The sequence below is a fragment of the Thunnus albacares genome, chromosome 11 (assembly GCF_914725855.1).
Source record: "Thunnus albacares chromosome 11, fThuAlb1.1, whole genome shotgun sequence".
Classification (NCBI taxonomy): Eukaryota; Metazoa; Chordata; class Actinopteri; order Scombriformes; family Scombridae; genus Thunnus; species Thunnus albacares.
In genome coordinates, this window is record NC_058116.1 from 31,617,084 (window position 1) to 31,629,757 (window position 12,674).

The following is a 12,674-nucleotide window of genomic DNA, read 5'->3' on the forward strand; positions in this document are numbered from 1 at the left end:
AGGGGGCGGGGAAAAGAGAAAATACATTGATAAGGCCTATATATATTCATAAATAAAGAATAAAATCAATTGTCATTTGGTAACAACCACCTATATGAACCAGGGTGAATTATTCACAATAAAGTTGTAGTAAAGCATCAAAAAGTACTCAAGAGTACAAAGCAATTAAATGTTATACTGAAAATATGTATTTGTTTTTGTCATTGTACTAATTAACCCTGAAGTAAGTAAGTAAAAACCCAAACCATCATCACATCTGTGGTGCTGTGTGTTCTCGTTGAGCTGCTCCGCTCCAGACAACATCAACAAGATTTCATGGGAAAGCAGTTTCCTCATTTGTTGAGCTGTTGTTGTCATGCTTCACTGTGATTGGTTCAGCTGTTTCAGAGTTACGAGACCAGTGATGTGACTGGCTGAAGGTGTATTTATTTTTTTCATCACCACACCCTCTGAAATAGGGAACCAAAATGTTTTTCCCCCGCTGAGTGCCTGGGTTTTTACCAGGTCAGGTGTCTCGTGCAGTGAAAAGCAGTTGCCAGCTTTTCACCCGCCACTCCAGGTGCTCCCTTTGTATGTTTGTGCTTCCTGTCAGTCTCCATCCACAGCTGAGTGTTGAAAAGCAGTCACTGAGCAGCCAGACAATGATGTTGTTGATTTTCTGCTCTGTATGGCTGCTTCCCTGAGGTGGAGTGCCTTTATTTAAACAAAGACAACATGGACATTTGTGAAACCTGAAGGGAGGAGAGATGGATGTGCCAGCTGTGAAACAACACACCACTCATGTAGAGTACTGCAAAAGAAAAGTCGGCTGCTTGCAGAGGATATGTATTTGCTGAATGGCTCCAACACCATGTTTGTGCTCTATATTGTATGTGCAGAAAAAAGGGAGAACAGGTGGGAATTATAATGGATGTTGTCAACCCTTTTCAGAGGTTTTAGCATTGAATAGGACAGGAGGCAGGAAGAGCAGAAGAGTAGCAGCAACATTAGCACAAAAACACTGTATTTTTTTATATGTAAAAATGTGACAAAAAGTGAAGTTATTGCTTCAAAAATACTGTAAAAAGCATCTTGTTACCAGACTATTAATCAGTCAGGTATTAATTTTTGTTGGTTGTTTTCTGTGTGGATGATTTAAATTTTTCTTTTGGATAATTTTCTGCTAATACTGAAACAGCATTGATCAGTGTAGTTGGCTTGAATGCACTTTAGCTTAATTTATGCATGTAGACTTAATTATGCAGTTATTAAGTTAAGCTAACTGTTCGCTGTAGATATTGAGACCGGTATGTGAAGACAGTTTGCTTCTCTGAAAACACGTGTAAACATTTATGTGAACCTACGCAGGCAAGAGGAGACGTAAACCAATTACAAACAAGTATAAAATAAATCGCACCGCAAACGTCTCTGAGCGGCCCGTGTTTTGGTTGCAGCCAGTTGTCAGTTTAAAGGATAACACACCGTGAGCTCTCCCGAATACAGAACAGAAGATGAGGCAAAGATTTGTAAAGTTTCTTTTGCTAATTTTTTTTATATTTTTTGACATGTCTGAGAGCATCACAGTTTTATTAACTATAATGGCTGTTTTAGACCAGTGTCAGGCAAGTTACCTGAAAACTGTAATCATTTACACACATTGTACATAATAATCACAAGGACTTCAAACCATGCACACTTCCTCTGCTTCGAACAGCTGACTGGTGCTAGTGGTGAGTGAATGGGGACACCAGACACAAGGAGCAGAAATGAGTTCAACAAAGGAGGTCGAGCACCTGTCCGCCTCCGAGACAGAAAGTGCCCTTTGTCTTGGGTGATTTTTATTTTTATTTTTTTTATAAATTAATAAATTCCTGTTATTCTTGCTATATCCAGCATGTAGCTGACGGAGAATTTATATTAGTATTATGTTCAAATTAATAGTTTATCATGAGATAACGTGACTGTAGTTGACAGAACTCAGTAGCTTGAAGCTAACTTTGAGGGTTCGTCATACATCCCATGCAAAGCGGAAGTTGTTCAAGTTAGTTATAAAGTTGTGGAAAAGGTTTGCAGGTTTTTTTTAAGACTCGTCTTTGGTCAAAGAGTATTTCACAAAACATTTTATCACTAAAGGTGGTTTAGTAGGTTTAATCAGCTTCTCAGTCTCAGGCAAAGCACTTTGAATTGCACTAACCTGTATGAAAGGTGCAATACTAATGAAGTTTGACTGACTGATTGATTGATTAATTGATTGATTGATTGAGAGAAGTTAGAGGTAGTACAGAGGACTCCTAAGTCACTGCTCACAATCAGTCAAATGCTGCAGGCAATGAGCCTTACCGTGTCAGTGTTTTGGAAACATTCATTTAAATAAAGCTGCAAGCAAGACAAAGAAAAATACTCATATATTTGAATGGAGAGTGTGAGTGAACCCACACCTTTTTGAACATTTACTGCTTCCACATAGTTTTAGATACAAACTTCATTTGAACTTTAAATGAATCACGAGACTTTGACCTACAAATCTTAAATTTACATGTTTTTTCTATCTTTTACTGTTTTTGAGATATTAGACTTTTAAAGTCTTTTCTTGCTCCTCCTGTGATTTTATAATGAGTGTGTATTGCGGAATGTTTCACAGCACTGAGGGAGTGACATCACCAGGAGCAGTTGGAGAGGAGGATTTTAGAGTACTCCTTTTGTGAAATCTCCTCATAAATCCCATGACTTTGGCCAAATCTTACATTAAAAATCATATTTTAGTAGGAAATTTCGTGGCGAATCCATGGCGGCCATTTTAGTTACATAGGTGGCGCTAGAGAGCACATTCTGGCACTCTGGGGGTTAATTTTTAAATTTAATCAAATTTTTCACCAGACCTGATGTGTGTGCCAAATTTGGTGAGTTTTTGAGCATGTTTAGGGGGTCAAATTTAGGGTTTAAGTGGCGTAATAATAAAGAAAGAAAGAAAGAAACAAACAAACAAACACACAAACAAACAATAGGGTCCTCACCCTTAGTCCTCTGCCTTTTGGGCTCGGTCTCTAAATATTAAACATTAGTGAAATAACGGTGCCAGTTAAGAACAATCAAACAGCAGATGACAGTTTGCACAACTAGACACTGGAAAAACACAGTTAGCAGTGCTGATGGACATCAGATACATCAACTGACTGTTTGGTCAGACCAGGTGTCGGGAACCTGTTGCACATGAGACCATGAAAGTGGGCACAGGGAGCAATTCAATAAAAAATATTTTTTTTAATATAAAGTGTAGCCTAATGGTAAACTAAAAAATGAACATTTCATTTTAAAATTATATTGAAATAATGAATTAGTCTCAAAATACATCACAGCATCACAGTAGTGGTGAAAACGAAGGAAAGCTAGCTGGCTTCCTTTTTTGCTTTAATTCAAGAACAACTGATGATGGCAGAAGCAAAAAAAAAAAAAGTAGGTTGTCTAATATTCGCCTCTTTTAGCCGTCTTGGATGAACTAATTCAGATGTTTTTACTCCCTGCTGTGAAAATGTTGTGTGTTGAACTTCAAGTGTAAAACGTCATTTTGAAACAAGGCCTGAAAAAAACTTCAAGGAAAAGGCTGATAAAGCTGAACCAGTTAAGAGGGGCAACATGTTTACAACCCTGTGTGCTGCCAAAGCAGGGTCAAAGGTCGCACTACATTGGTAAGACTGAATAAATTTTCTTCTATGCCCTAGTAATTTTCATACATCTGAGCAAGTAATAAAGTGTGGGCGTGTGTGTAGAGTGCAGCAGCAGTAAATAAATAAATAAATAAACAGATAAATATTCATTATGAAAATGAACTGGCACTCAGGGCTGTGTGTGTGTTTTTTTTTTTAAACATTGTAAGGTGGCACAGGACATCTAAAAGGTTGCCGACCCCCTGGGTTAGACTGTTTGTTACATGTAGATTAAATAATAACCAACTGTAATAACTGTATTAATAAAGATGATTTCATGGACATTGCTGGATTACCAGTAAAATGAATGCTATATTTAGAATTACTGTATGTGAAAAATGTGTTTTGTCAACTGGAAACAATATATATCACAGTATCAACATGCAGATGGTAATCTACCGATCTATGTTCCTCATCATCCTCCTGAGGAAAGTCTCCTTGTGAGTCAGATACCAGGATCCTGGTACACAGCCAAAATACCAATAAAATCATAATCACACAATCAGAATATTAAAACAAAAACCACCCGGACTGCTAATTATGCTGTACAGATCGTCGACCTCTGTGAAGCAAATTTGTGATTGTCTGCTTTATAAATGAATCCAAATAAAGTGGTTCAGATCAATCTGATGAAATCTTGGTTGTTTAAAACCTTTGAGATCCTCTGACAACTCGTCTTCCTGTTGGACTGCTGTAGCGATGTTGAAATGCTGAGTCAAAGGTTCTCATAAATTACAGTAGTCCAACGAAACGACGAAATACGTCCAGAACGACACATAAAAGTGTTTTCTGATCTGACCGGATTTCATTTGCTTGCAGCGACGAACTAAATGTACACAATACTTTCATGCTGAGTTCAAATTTTGTGAACTTTGACTTATCAATCTGCACTTCTGACTGTAAACAAGCTGTCTTGACAGTGCTGAACTTCTTTACTGAACCTCCTCTGTCGGAGTAAAAACTATTCGTTCCACAACAGAGACACGGTTTGCAGACCGATGTGAGACAGGAGTCGATGGTACAAATATGTTTTTTAAATAAACTGTGACCTTATTGTCCCATTAGAGAAGTTTGCTAATTGAACAATAGCAAACTTGTTAACTTGGAGAACTTTAAATCTGAAGTTTTATTATTTGGATCAAATTGGAACCATTAACTGACATTATTTCTTCTTCATCTTGGCCAATCGTCTCCTGTTGTTAAATCACATATAAAAAATCTTGGAGGTATATTCGACTCTCGACAAACGAATCAATCAGGTTGTCTCCAAACGTCTGACCTGGAGAAAGCCATCCTTGCCTTCATCTCTCATCCTCTCGTCTTCTTTATCTCGTCTCCAATTAGTTCAGAACGCTGCAGCAACAGTTTTAACAACCTCACCTCCCTGCTCCGGCTCCCTGTTAGCTATCAAACTGAATTCAAAATGTTGCTGCTCTACAAAGGGTTAAATGTTCTCACCCCTTCTTACATCAGAGAACTCCTGTGTCCATATCACACTGTCAGAGACCTGAGATCTTCTGTCTGTCCACAGATCCAGGACTAAATGTTAAGGGGGACAAAAGTATGAATTCTCTCCCTCCGGCCGTACGATTCTCCCCCTATTGGAGATTTTCAAGAAACTCACTTTTATGCGTTTATAGCTTTCAACTATGCCGAACCTAACCAGCTAATGTGCCTTTATTGTCTCCACACTCTTTTTTATTATTTCTTTACTTTGTTTTTGTTTTACTTTGGATCAAGTGCTATATAAATAAAGCTGAGTGGAGAGTTGAGTTTATTTTCCATCTTTAATAACTTTTTATTGAACGGTAAACAGAACAGTAGAGAGAAAATAGAACAAAGCTGTGGGAGGTATTGTGACTAATTAGCCCGACCGCACCAGCAACCTATCACTAACCAACCCTGCGAGTAGTCACTACATCACCGAGCTTCTGGCGCCGTCTGTCTCACGTGGGCGAGCAAACGTGACTTTGGTGAACGCTGCTTGAGATGTTTTTCAGTGTCAACAAAGTTTTTTTTTTTTTAGGTAATTGGACGGCAGGCTGAACAGTTGTAGGCCAGAATCCCTGACTGATGGGCTGTCTGTGGAAAGACGGCAGCTCAGCGTGAGAGATGAAGAGCAGGAGGAAGACGAGGAGAAGGAGGAGGAGGAGGAGGAGGAGGAGGGGAGTCCTGTAGGGCTGCAGCTCTCCTTCCCTATCTCTGACACAAGACTGGAGGAGGTGGGGGGAGGGAGGGAAGGGGGGCTCTTGGGGCTGTAAGATAAACAGACACCCGACACCATTTCTGCCTTTTGCACCCCTCCCTGTTGATTTCCCAATACATCTTCACCAGCGACACTCTCTCCTCCTCCTCCTCCTCCTCCTCCTCCTCCTCCTCCTCCTCCTCCTCCTCCTCCTCTCAGAAGGAAAAACTACCTCCAAAGCCTGCAGCTCCAAAACTCAACACATCCTGTTCCAACTGAGCTGGCAGTAGATGGTTTCCTCTTGCAGCTGGGTTTTTTTTTTTCCTCTCCCTCCTCCTCCCTTTAGTGCTGTTTTTCTTCTGCTGCCACTTTTTACTTATCGATTTCTCTTTGTCTCATTCCTGTGCACTGTAAGTGCTTTCCCTTCTCTGCCTCCAGCCCTTTGTTTCATCCTGTCACTCTGAGTTTCTCAGCCTCACTCTCCCTCCTCCAGCCGCCTGACTCACTCTGTCATCTACCTCATGACCTCTCTTTGCCTCTCCCACCTGTCCAGTTTTTCCTTCCTCGTCTGACCAGGTAATTTCTAGTGATGCCGATAGAGAGACACAGTGGATAATTGAAAAATTCTCCTCACTGTGTCTCTCTGTGTTTCTGGCAGCTTCAGACGAGTTGAGGTCAGCTCCTGTATCTTCTCGTCCGACACCCGCCGTCATGCTAAAAATGGAGGATCGTGCCGCTGTTTCCTGTTGTCGGTGACACTGTTAACAGGCTGCAGAGCTCTTCTTAAAGGCGTTCAGACTCTTTGTTTCTGAGGAAGACAATTGTTGTGTATATTGTGTGATGAAGGAAATCTTACATTCTGTAAGATATAGCATGACAGGATGGTAAACTGTGATTAATAGCAGCAACAAAATGTATTCAAGTAGACAATGTTTCGATCCAAGTTAAGGTTCTTGGAGGGAACTCAAGTCTTTTTGGGTTACATATACGTTTTTTAAATTTTTTATCTATACACATGTACAACAGCATCAAATCCAGCTAATAAAGATAAAATAGGTGTGACAGGAGAGGCGCAGAAACTACACGCTGATACAACAAACCTCCCCTCAACTTAAGAAAACAAAGGAAAAATACTAAACTAATAAATACAACATGATTTTATAAAATACAAAGAAAATAAATGACAATAAGAAACACACACAATTAACTTTTATTACTAATTATTTATGAGTGCGTTTAGAGTAGAAATCCACCATTATATATATAATTAAAAAAATAAAATAAAATTTAAGGATTATTTGTTGAACCATGATACCTGACATCTGCAAACCTCATCGAATGTGTATTACCCAGTTATATTGCACAAGTCACCTGTTTTTGACAGTTTTTTTTTTTTAATTTGATTGGTATTACTTTGTTTTCTACTTTTGTTTGTTTTTTTATTGTAAGTTGTTAAATTTGTGATTTGTTACATTAAGGAGGGGTTAGGGGTTAGGGTTAGGGGTTAGGGTTAGGGTTAGGGGTTACCTTAACCCTAATCAGGCTATGTGAGTCCTACTTTTTATTGTCGTAGTGTTGGATTGTATTTTTTTTTTCTATGTTTATAATCTTTTTAGGGTTAGGGGTTAGGGGTTAGGGTTAGGGGTTACCCTAACCTTAATCAGGCTATGTGAGTCCTACTTTTTATTGTCATAGTGTTAGGGTTAGGGGTTAGGGGTTAGGGTTAGGGGTTAGGGTTAGGGTTAGGGTTAGGGTTAGGGTTAGGGTTAGGGCAGGAAAAATATGTTTCAGTTAAAGGTTCTGTATGTAGGAATCAGAAATTCCTTCTCATTAGTGACATCTGAGGTCATTAAATGAGGTGCAGTCAACATCCCGCTGCTGTGCGGTGTGAAACTACTGCAGGTGACATCCTTTTCCTCACTTACACTCCTCATAATTACATAAAAGATCTCTAATGTTGTGTTTTGCAGAGCATCTCTCATTTCCAGTCAGTCAGCCCCCCTCCTCATACATTAATACATGCAAAATGCTTCACAATTCTACATATAGAACATTTAAAGTATGCACAGGATTTCTGGGAGATTAAGTCAACAAGTCTCAGTGTTTCTGAAAGGTCGATGGAGAAGTTTCCTTGTGCAGCTTCTGTTCTCTGCCCAGAGACTGAATGATTTATGCTGTGATTGTTTCTCCTGTAAAATAAATAAAAACTGCTTCAAGCCAGTCAGTTATCACTACTGAGACCCTCCCAGCTTTATTTTCCAATATGATTTTTTTTTTTCTGTTCCTCAAAAATAATATTCTTGCCTCATTAAATAACTCTGTGGCTGGTGACCAACAGATCAGATCCAATTTCCCAGAGGTCATCTCAACTCTGCCAACTCCTCATAATCTCATTCTCTGAGCAGTATGTTGATACTTATCCAGCCTCTCTTGAGTATGACTTTACTGATTATTGGTATTATTTTTATGCTGTTGTTTGGTCTATCATCACTTCGGCTCAGACTAGTGCTGTCTCCAGGAAAACAGTCATATGTTCACACGTCTGATGGTGACAAAAACTCTCACCTTCTCCCGCCTACTCAGCTTTACTTTAGAGCTGCAACTATCAGTCTATTAATCGATTGGGCAAAAATACCAAACATGCTGTGGTTGCCATGTCCTACCGGGACTTTTGCTGTTTTGGACTCTTTGTGTATTCTGTTTTCTTGAGTTTTCAGTGTTGCTATTATGTTTCCTGGTTTTCTCTGTTTCCCTTGTGTGTTCCTCCTGTGTTTTTGTGTCACCTGTTTGTTTACTTTAATTCCTGTTTTATTCTGAAATATTTTCTCCTTGTGTCTGGTCACCTTTACTTCCTGTGTTTGATTGTCTCATGTGTCTCACCTGTGATTAGTTTGCAATCACTCCCTGTGTATTTATAGTCCAGTTTTCAGTTCGGTCTTGGTCGAGTCATACTGTCACAAAGGTGGGTGAGCGGAGCAGGTGGACCCAAATGCAGAGACGGCAGGCAGGCAGGCAGGCAGGCAAAATCCCATGCAGAAATATTTAATGAAAATGCAAAAGTCATAGGAACATACCAGAAATGCAGGAGACACAGACACAGGAACACTAACCAGGAACATGGAATAAATGTAGAACAAAAGCAGACGACTCGACCAAGACTGAACTGAAAACTGGACTATAAATACAAAGGGAGTGATTGCAAACTAGACACAAATATTTCAGAATAAAACAAGAACTTAAGTAAACAAACAAGTGACACAAAAACACAGGAGGAACACACAAGGGAAACAGAGAAAACCAGGAAACATAATAGCAACACTAAAAACTCAAGAAAACAGAATACACAAAGAGTCCAAAACATAAAAAAGTCTCGGTAGGACGTGACAGTGGTTGGATGAATATCATGGAGGTAGATGAGCTTCTTGTAAGGTTCGTATGCAGAGCAGTTTGTGCTGAAGGCAAAAAAGAAGAAAAAGCAGAGAGTTTGTGTGAGATCCTGGATGAAGAGGTGCTGGAAATGTGGACTGGAAGTTCAGGTTGTGGTTGGTTGTGTAGCGATTTGATTTGATGTTGTAGAGACGTTCATTATCAGCTTTTCCTCCATTTCTCTTAAACCACAAACCTTTCTTTTTTTTTCAGTCACAAATATTAAAAATGTTCAAAAATCTCTTCATGAAAACAACTGGCAGCAACTTGATCTGCAGATTTCAGATGAGAATCCTTACATCACACACACTTTTATGATTTTATCAACACCAGCTGGCACAGACTGGAACAGACCTGCTCCAGTTCACTCCCATCAGTCCTCATGTGTCCCCACCTTTTGTATATTTTTGTTTATTTACTGTAAAAGTAAAGCACACGAAGCATCAACGCATATATCAAAGTAACAAATTGATTTACTACTATTTGATACCTGCACATCCTGTTAATGTGTCCTGAAAGATGCCTGGACAACAACAAATACTCAAAGTAGTTGAAATACTCCAAATATTTAGAAGTCCAGACTCAGGTATACCAAAGCAACACAACACTTGAACTTCCCACCGCTACTCTGGACTGAAACATCTTGCTAACTATTGGAAGGATTGACATGAAATTTGGTATTGACATTCACCTCAACCCCATCTCATTTATGCTGGTGGTCTCATAGTCTTAAAGTCCAGATGAAACAACATTTTGAAAGTATCAGAGTGGAACAGGATAGACAGGCAGGACGTAACGTAAGGAGGATTTTGATTTGAGTGCTGAAAGGTTTCATAAGATTGATTGATTGGTGGATGTCATATTATTGGTTAAAACTGGTTGGTTCAAGCCTACATAAGCATACGTTGTATTTTGTTTTACAGGAAGAAAACGTGTTTGGATTTTGATATTTGATTTTTTTTTTATATATTGGGCCAAAAAAACAAACAAAACAGTAATAATTGGTTGAAAACCACTTTTTATAAAATTCAAACATCACACAAGGCATCCTATAAGATCATTACATCATTCAGAATCATCTGTGCCACCTGTATTGTCACCTGTCTTTGCTTTACGCATCATAGTACCATCTTGTGGTTAAATCAAAACAAAAGAACCAAAAACAAAGAACAAACATAAAGAAGAAGTTGATGAAATGAGTCTGTGTGAGGTCCAACAGACATTTGTCTCCTTCTCAACACAACCCTGTCTCCTAGAAACTATGTTCATATACGACTTAATTGTTTTCCCAATTCTGTTGCATTTGCAAATGTAACTACTGCCTGGGTTATGTTCATGGGTTATGTTTTTTTTTTGAATGAATGAAACTATATTTATATATCTTTCTGCAGTGGGAGGGAGCAGGTCGGGGTGGATGAGTCCTGTGTGTGTTCAGGTTTGGTTCAGGTTAGTGGAAGATCATTAACATGTTGAGCCTCAAGTCACTGCAGACTTTTTTCTGTATTTTGGTGGAAAAAACAACTATGTTGTCTGTGAACTTTTCACTTATATGTTCATTATCAACATGTCAAATATGTTAATTACCATTTTCTCATTATGTTGAGAGAAAACGTAATGCATCAGCAGTAAGTTGCTAGCAAAATGTATTTGCTGTTGCAATTTAGTCGTATATGAACATCATTTCTAGGAGACAGAGCAGTTCAGGGTGAATTGTAATAACTTTGGTGCTCTTCTGAATTTTCATCTGGTGCCATCAGCAGGTCAAAGCTTTTATTTGTCCAGTGCTTTTGTTAGCAGTGAACACAGTGTGTACTATGTACCAGTTCATAAAAAGGAAATGAGTCGTTTTTCCTGGTGGGCTGTTTCCCTCTGACAATCATTTCCTTTCATTAACCTTCTGTGGAGACACTGGTCAGCCTGCAGCACTGCACCGTAATCACCTGCTCCACTGCAGCTTCATGCAACACGTCTGGACTCTTCATATACTGCAGAGACACAAGCATGTGATGAATCCATTAGAGATTAATGTTTAGTTTCCTCCGGCTGAGGTCGTTCTGAGGTCAACGCTCCACTTTGACACATGAAACATCCATCTTTGAAATTCACTGATCCGCTTTCCTGCTCGCCAGAGGATTAACCCTTCAGATTTGAAGGTCTGGACTGTGCAACCGCAGTAATGGACCTTTTAGAGTTTAATTAATAAATTGATTAATAAAAAACATAATAAAAAATTAAGGCCATTTTTATTTAAACTATGCATACAAAGCTTAAAGTTAAACACAATTTCGAATTAATGTCTTGAAACAAAGAACTAATAATTGAATTTTAAAATAAAATCACAGTATCAATTTAAAGGTTTTTAAATTTATTATTGTGTCCGCCTGTTATATTCCATCTCACAATCTATTTGTCTCCTTTACATTCATTTATGTTTGAACATTTACACTTGGCATTTTGTGATGGCTTTAATTTAAACAAAAAAAAACTATTACAATAAATAAATGCAATTAATAACTGAAATTATATAATAATATAATAATAATACATTTAAAATTATGTGATGAATTAATTATAAATTAATACTGTGATTCCATTTTAGAATTCAATCATTATTTGTTTAAATGATTGAGAAAAAAAATATTTAAATTTGAGTTTCAGCTTTTTTAAAATTATTATTTTAATGCGAAGCCACCGGAGTAATAACACAAATAGAATCAAATATATTTTATAAACATACATATAAAAGATAATTATCATTATCATCCAAATAGAAATTCTGTCAATATATGATCAAACATTTTTTCAAATGATTTAAAATCTAACTTTGTTATTCTGTTTTTCCATCTCACACTTAATCTGTTTCCCGCTTTATCAAACACAACACGTATTTCAAGACAACTTGAATTTTCAAATTAAAAATATAAGGCATAACTTTAATTAATTACTGATGTAACTGAATTAAAAAAAAAATCTATAAAAACAGATAAATGATGCATATTAACATTCAATTATTTTTCCTTAAAATTATGAAATACCAATAAGATAGTAGAATAATTAATTGTCAATTTAATGATTTTTAAACTAATATAATCATATATATTCAAATAGTTACATTTGATTCCTATTTCCATTCATATATTGATTTATTTACAATAAATATAACAAGTGAAGAAGAAAATAAAATATCTGTGATTAGAAAGTTGCTCTCCTTAAAGATTGTAACTCTTCATTCAACACAACTTCTCTAATAATTCTCCAACAGTCCCAAATTCACTCAAATATGTTTTTCTCACTATAATTCCATTTTATTAATGATTTTACTGCTGCTTTATAATCTTTATGATGGAGTGACGTGAATGAGAATACCAAAATACCAGACT

At 37.5% G+C, this 12,674-nt stretch overlaps 1 protein-coding gene across 3 annotated transcripts in view; it reads left to right on the forward strand.

The window, feature by feature from the left end:
* gypc (glycophorin C (Gerbich blood group)) overlaps positions 1-12,674 on the forward strand; it is a 35,849-nt gene that overhangs the window by 6,833 nt on the left and 16,342 nt on the right. The gene's annotated exons all lie outside the window — the stretch shown is intronic.